Raw genomic sequence first — 6,833 nt, forward strand, 5'->3', positions numbered from 1 at the left:
AGGACACTTCGACATGCTGCTGGGAGGAGCTGGGATCCTATCTTCCGACGACTGTTGTGAATCTGTTACAGGAAGCCTAGTCCAAAAGACATTTGTCTGGCTGACCTCAATATTTTACAATCATCCACCACGTGCACACACACATACACACACGCTAGAGTTATGGCGTAACACTTGATTAGCTTTTAGCCAAACCACTGAGACACACTGGTCTGTTGGGTAACATCCTGTACACATACATTATACAGGTAAAGATAGTTTTGACTCATATCTGCTTTTCCACCATGTGACCATTTGAATTTTTATGATCGATAGGACTGGGGGTGTTTCCTCTGAGGAGGGACTCTGTTTACATGGTGGTGTAAATAATATCTGTTCTTCTGTGACTGGTATGGAACCAGGTCCAGGGGAGAAACAGACAACCAGGTCAGACTCAGGAATCACAGAATACACAGGGTTACAGAGCAAATACAATAGGCCTTTTTCTCAGCAGACATTTTGACTGGTCATTTCATTTCAACCTTTATTTAAAATCGTGAGCATCTGAGGTTTCCCTCATTTACAGAAACGACGATTGTACAGTACATAATAAAAACAATATTCACAGAAATTTAAACACCAGAGTAAAACAAATTAAAAACATTTAAAAATCATTTTAAAATATCAACTAAAACAGTTACAGGTAGTCACACAATGGTCTGAAATCATACATTTAAACATTCCAAGGGAAGGGAGAACCTCCAATTTTAGCGTGAGTTGAAGGACATTCCATGAGTTAGAGGCATCAAAGGAAAAGGCTGACTTCCCTAGCTCCGAACAAATCTGAGGAACCCTAAGAACCATCCAGTCATTCGATCGAGTTGAATAGGTTCCAATATTCCAATCTAACAGTGAGGAGATATAAACAGGTTGTTTACCAATAAGGGCTTTAAAAATAAATAAATACCAGTGTTTGTTGCGCCTTTCTGCAAGAGAAGGCCAACCCACCCTATCATTCAGGACACAATGGTGAGTATCATATCTGTCACCAGTTATAAATCTGAGAGCTGAGTGATATGCAGAATCCAGAGGTTTAAGAGTCATAGATGGGTAAACACAGGTCTAACCACAGATAGAGATTAATGAACAGATAATTCATTACCATAGATGGAAAATAATTTATAGATAGTCCATTATCAGTGTTGGGGTCGTTACAAAAAAAGTAAAGTAATACACATTACTTTGAAAGAAAACAAAGTAATGCCATACTGGTCATACCGGGTTCAGAGCCAATCATAGCACATTATCAGCCATCTATTTAGTTACTAATGACATAATATCAGCTTTAGACCAGAAACACTGCTGCCCTCTTTATTGATCTGTCAAGCTTTTCATACAGTCGATCATGCATTTACTCTTAACACTTTCAGCGCCAGATGTCGCTGTAGGCCGTGTGGCATGAATGCCAGCGCTTTAATGAAGGGGATACAGGCCGGTGTTTGCAGGGCTAAAACTATATTAAATATCATAGCTATGGATATAAAACTATTGCCCATTTGACATCGAGTATCTATTGTTCAATTTGTGAAAAAGAAATAATGTTTTCATCCATACATTCCCGTTTTATACCGTGGTGAATATGAGTATAGTTTTAGAGTAATTCTGTGTAATCCCAGGAAACGCCGCTATGCAGCGTTTAGTGCATTTCACTAGAAACCGTGGCATTCCTCATCTGGATCAACAATCAATCTGAAATCAACGCTATATTATCGGTATTATGTTTCATCATGCACATGCATGCATGAAAGGGGGGGGGGGGGGTTCTATGCTTCGATCGTCACCAACGGCATAGGTTGTGGAGTAACGTTACAGTAACACTTTCGGATCACAATGAAGGCATGCTCGGATCAACGCAAGATTGATACCATATAGCCCTTACCTTGACTAGGATGTACTGCAAAAATAATATTCCAATTATCTGATCGCCATTCCAAGTATTGATGTCAATCATGTTGCCAACATAATCCACCAAAGAACATGAATCGGGAGTACTTGATTATCTCAATCCATGTGTTATAACTGCTCGTCATGCCTGACTAGGAAAACCCAGACGGGACTTTTTAGATCGACGGACAGTCCAAGCTAGAGAGTTTCCAAGGATGTGCAATACCGTCCGCAAGGCATTAGGCGGTGGTATTGGACGTTTGCGATCTCAGACCCATTCAGGACAGCCTGCACAGGCTCCCTCGATGGATTATGAATGGAAACAGCTAATCAAATAAATAACGACCCAGAAACGAGAATCTTCGTTTCTGGCACTGAACCCCACAGAAACGGGAATTCTCGTGAACGGCACTGGATGGTTAAAAAGATTAGCTACTATTTAGCCACTAATGCATGTGATTGGTTGCAAGATTATCTATCAGGGAGAGGTCAGTGTGTAAAGTCGGGTTATGCCCAATCAAAATATGTATCAATAACTAAAGGTGTGCCACAGGGTTAAATTCTAGGTCCTGTCCTCTTCATTATTTCTATTTTCACTAATGATAGAGTTTTTGCTGAATGGTTGTCAAGCCCATCTGTATGCAGTATGTATTGTATTGCTGACTCTGTATAATTGGCCATTCAGAACTTACAACTTTCCTTTATTACCCTCCAGGAAGCTGTTATTAAACTTAAATGGGTTCTTAATGCTACTAACACTAAATGTATGCTGTTTTTTAGAGCCAGAAACATTGAATATGATGGTTTACACATAAGTAAGTGATTCTAGCATTGAGAGAGTCACTGAATATATGTTGGTGTGTGGCTCGATGAGAAATTTACATTTAAATTCCATGTGGAGAACCTTGCCTCCAAGTTGGGACAGAAAACTCTTCCTATAGACTCGAGAAACAGAACCAACTTTCCTTTGATTAGTAGGAAGAGAGTTGTCGAAGTAGTTCTCTTATCAGTCCTGGACTATGGTGATGTAATTTATAGGCATGCTGCGGCCTCAACCCTAAAATCCTTGGACTCTGTATATCCAAAGTCACAAAGGACTCATCACTGTGTCCTTTATGAGAAGGTTGGTTGGTCCTCGCCCCAAGGAGTCCTATTATCCTTGGGGTCCATTTGACCACATTCAATGTTTAACGTATCAAAATAAATGGTTGACATTATTTTCTTTGCTAATTATTTCATTATTTTCCTAATTTAATGAGGACAAATGGGTAAACATAAAATGTACATGACATGTCCTGTACACACTGTACGCATCGGTGTTCCTTGGGGTCAATTTGACCCCAGGCTGTTTTAACTGTATAAAACATACAAATGTCAACATTTTACACACATTTGTTTTGATTGTTTAGGATGATATTGAGGTGACTATTACATGCAAATGTGTAATCTTAAAAAAAACATGCCTCTGCTTTAGGGCCCTAATTTAATATACCATACTGTGTATGTGCAAGAACCACTAATAGTTCACATGGGGGAGTGGAGACTACCCACGAGAACTTTGATATTTCCTGTGACATGGGGAGGGGGGTGTGCATATAACGTAAGGTTATCCTATAATCCTAGTTATATGAATACTGGCTGAGCGTCTCGATCTGCCTACTGCGATATCATTATCTCCAGCACCTAGTGTGCTCATGGGAAACAAAACAAATGCACCCACTTGCACGTGACCACGCCTCACCCTTCCAAGTTCGAATTCCATACGCGGAAAACATCCAATGGACCTCAGGGTGCTGAAGAGCGAGACGCTTAGCCAGTATTCATATAACTAGGGTTATAGGATAACCTTAAGTTATATTATCATACTGGCAATCACGTCTCGCTCTGCCTACTGAGATAAAGGGCAGAGCGGACGCGTGGCCACGTCAAATGCACCCCCTGAGGGCCCGTAAGCCCCAGCCAGGGAGGAGGGGAGTCCCGTCCACCCGGCCGTCCTAACGAAGGGGGGGAGGCAGTCAACTCCAACCAAAGTGCGAAAAAAGGGGAACCAGGCACCCCCGAACGCACAGCGCAAGCGGGACCAGCAGCTTACACTTGACTCTCACAGGGTCTATTTTCACACCGAAAAACCTACCTCTGTATCCTCCTCATGAAGAGGAGGCCAAGAGGGACCACAGCTTGAGCAGATGCCATAATACCGCGCAGGCGTATCATGGTCGGCGCCGTAACCGTCCTGCCAGGACGGAACCTCCCGAGCGCGCCGAGAATATCTTCTCGCCGCTGCCCTGAGAGGGATGCCCATAGACCTTGAGCTTATAAATAAGCCCAAGTACTCCACCCGTTGACTGGGAAGAGGAGTACTCTACTTCCAGTCTACAGCAAAACCCAGGCTGGTGAGGAATTCCACCACCAGCCTTGTATGAGACCTGGCGATCTTCTCTGACCGGCCGAGGACCAGAACGTCGTCCAGGGTAGAATACAATTCGTATCCCCTGACGACGCAGAGGCCCCAGCGCGGTCTCCACACACTTGGTGAAGATGCGAGGAGCCAGAGAGTAGCCGAAGGGCAGCCTCTGGTACTCGTACGCTAAGCCCTGAAAAAGGAAGCGTAGGTATGTCCTAGGAGGGAAGATCGGGATGCGAATACGCATCCTTCAGGTCTATGGAGGTGAACCAGCCCCCCACCTGACAGCGCTTAACAGGTGGGTGACGGTCAATATTCTGAACCTTCCATGGGACCAAAAATCGTCACAGAGCCTTCATATTAGGCTCTAATGAAAGCTCTGCTCATGATGAGTTGAGTTATGGACACAGGGGATAGGTGGGTATCTTCCACCATACTCCATCCATATGTGAAAGTCGGAGACATGAGCAGCACCCCTGTTTGCTTCAGCAGGGTGGGTTATTGGCCCCAGATGAGAGGAGAGAGAGGCTTTGTGCACCTTCAGAATCCTTTGGCAATCTGCGCATGCGTATGGGGAGTAGGTGCTGAAAAAGGGACTATAGTTTGGCCGATTAAGTTCCGATCGATTTGGAATCGGTCGCGCCGTGTTCAGGAGACTCCGGCATATAAAAGTCTATTCGATCATGTTTCTAGCACCCACACAGCCGTAGCTACAACCACTTACATCAAGGCTCTCATCCACATTCATTAATTTGCTCCCGCCGCGATCTCCTCCATGATTTCAGAATCCCGGAAGTGTTGCAGCGGTCTATGATTGTCTTATTATAAGTCTATGCTGCTTTAAAGCGTGCATTGACTATAAACTACATTTCCCATAATGCATGTCAATTATATGACAGGCAAAGTGGCGGCATCCCATGTAGATGGCAATGTCGCCTACATCAGTGTTTAACTACAGCGATTTCACCATCAAGTCGAATTGAGAATTGAACATCATCATTAGTGTCATGATGCCAACATGTCCAGTAAGAGAAAAGTTGATGGAGATGGAAGGCAGTTTCAAGAAAGATGTGAAAGTGAAAACATGTTTGTGCTTCAAGGATAAGAAACGGTATGTCTTTTGTGTTATGATGTGGCGTCTGTCGTCAATCTACGTCTGAATTTTGACACCAAACACCAAACGCATGCCAGATTTAGCCTTCAAGAAAAACAACAAATTGTCCAAGAATTAAAAGGCAGACTGCAATCACAGCAGAGTATGTTCACAGGAGCTACAGCCAGAAACCATGCAGTGAAAGCTAGCTTTATTGTGGCTGAAGAAATATTGTCTGAACTGTCAGATCCAAACTGGCTGTGTGACTTTGCTGTTGTGTGACATAACGAGCATCTCACCAAATGTAATCAGAAGCTGCAGAACGCAAACAAGTCCCACCCAAAACCTGACCAATATAGTTGTGAACTGAGTCAACCCTTATTTTTTAGTACAGTTACAGTTGTGTGTTCATGCAGAGAAAATGTTTTCTGTAATCAAACTATCTCCCATTAGTTGGATGTATGGCCTCTGCAAGTTTGAGTGCAGCCATTTGTTTTAGTAAAATGCTACATCTGTCCCACGTGTTCTTAGCAGCTCACAAGTGTTGGTTGCACCATAGTTCTGCCCCTCTGAATGAACCTCAGTAAATATGCAATTTAACTGATAGATACACAAAATGTATGTATTTATGTTCATTTAATTGTGTTGTTTTCATTTCTGCTAAATAAGTATGTACATATTGTACATATGTGTGTAGGGGCAGGTATAACCTCGTTCCCAGTTTTATCTCCGTGAGATAAAGCCTGGTAAAGAACTACTGCCGAAAGTGTCTATGGGGTAGAATTTCCGGTGTATGTATTTCCCCTGGAAGCTGCCTCCGATTTACGATTTACGAGCGTCTGCTTCGTTCTTTGTTTCTCTGGGGACTATAAACAGACCTGGGCTGACTGGAACCTGGGGACTATAAACAGATCTGGGCTGACCAGAACCGGTACGTTTAGGTGGCATATCTTGTCCAGCCTATAGGGCAGGTACAATAAGAGTTTTGTTCTTGATCATATTAAGTGAACTATATGTACTGAAGACAGACAGACAGTTGGACTGTAACAATTCCATGTACGAATAAATGAAAATGAAATGAAAATGAAAAATAGCCTGATCATTGATTGATAGAGTAATATGTGGTTCTTAACCTGATAAATCAAAAGGATTTATGTAAAAATAACGTATACATCTATGCAAATGCATATTGTGGTGGGCTTTTAGCTAACAATGACCCAGTTGGAACTGAAAGAATTATTACTTGAATCAAGGATAGAAGCTGATAAGCTAAATGTATTATCTGTGCAGAGTCTCAATTCAGTTTACAATGTGTACCTGAAAAGAGGTGGTTTGAATGCAAAGAGACAGGCAGGATACCGGGGGTGGGGGGGCTGCCCAAAATCCGACATTTCTAAGAAGCTGCGCTTCGTA

The sequence above is a fragment of the Notolepis coatsorum genome (genome assembly GCF_963971535.1).
Source record: "Notolepis coatsorum genome assembly, chromosome: 11".
NCBI lineage: Eukaryota > Metazoa > Chordata > Actinopteri > Aulopiformes > Paralepididae > Notolepis > Notolepis coatsorum.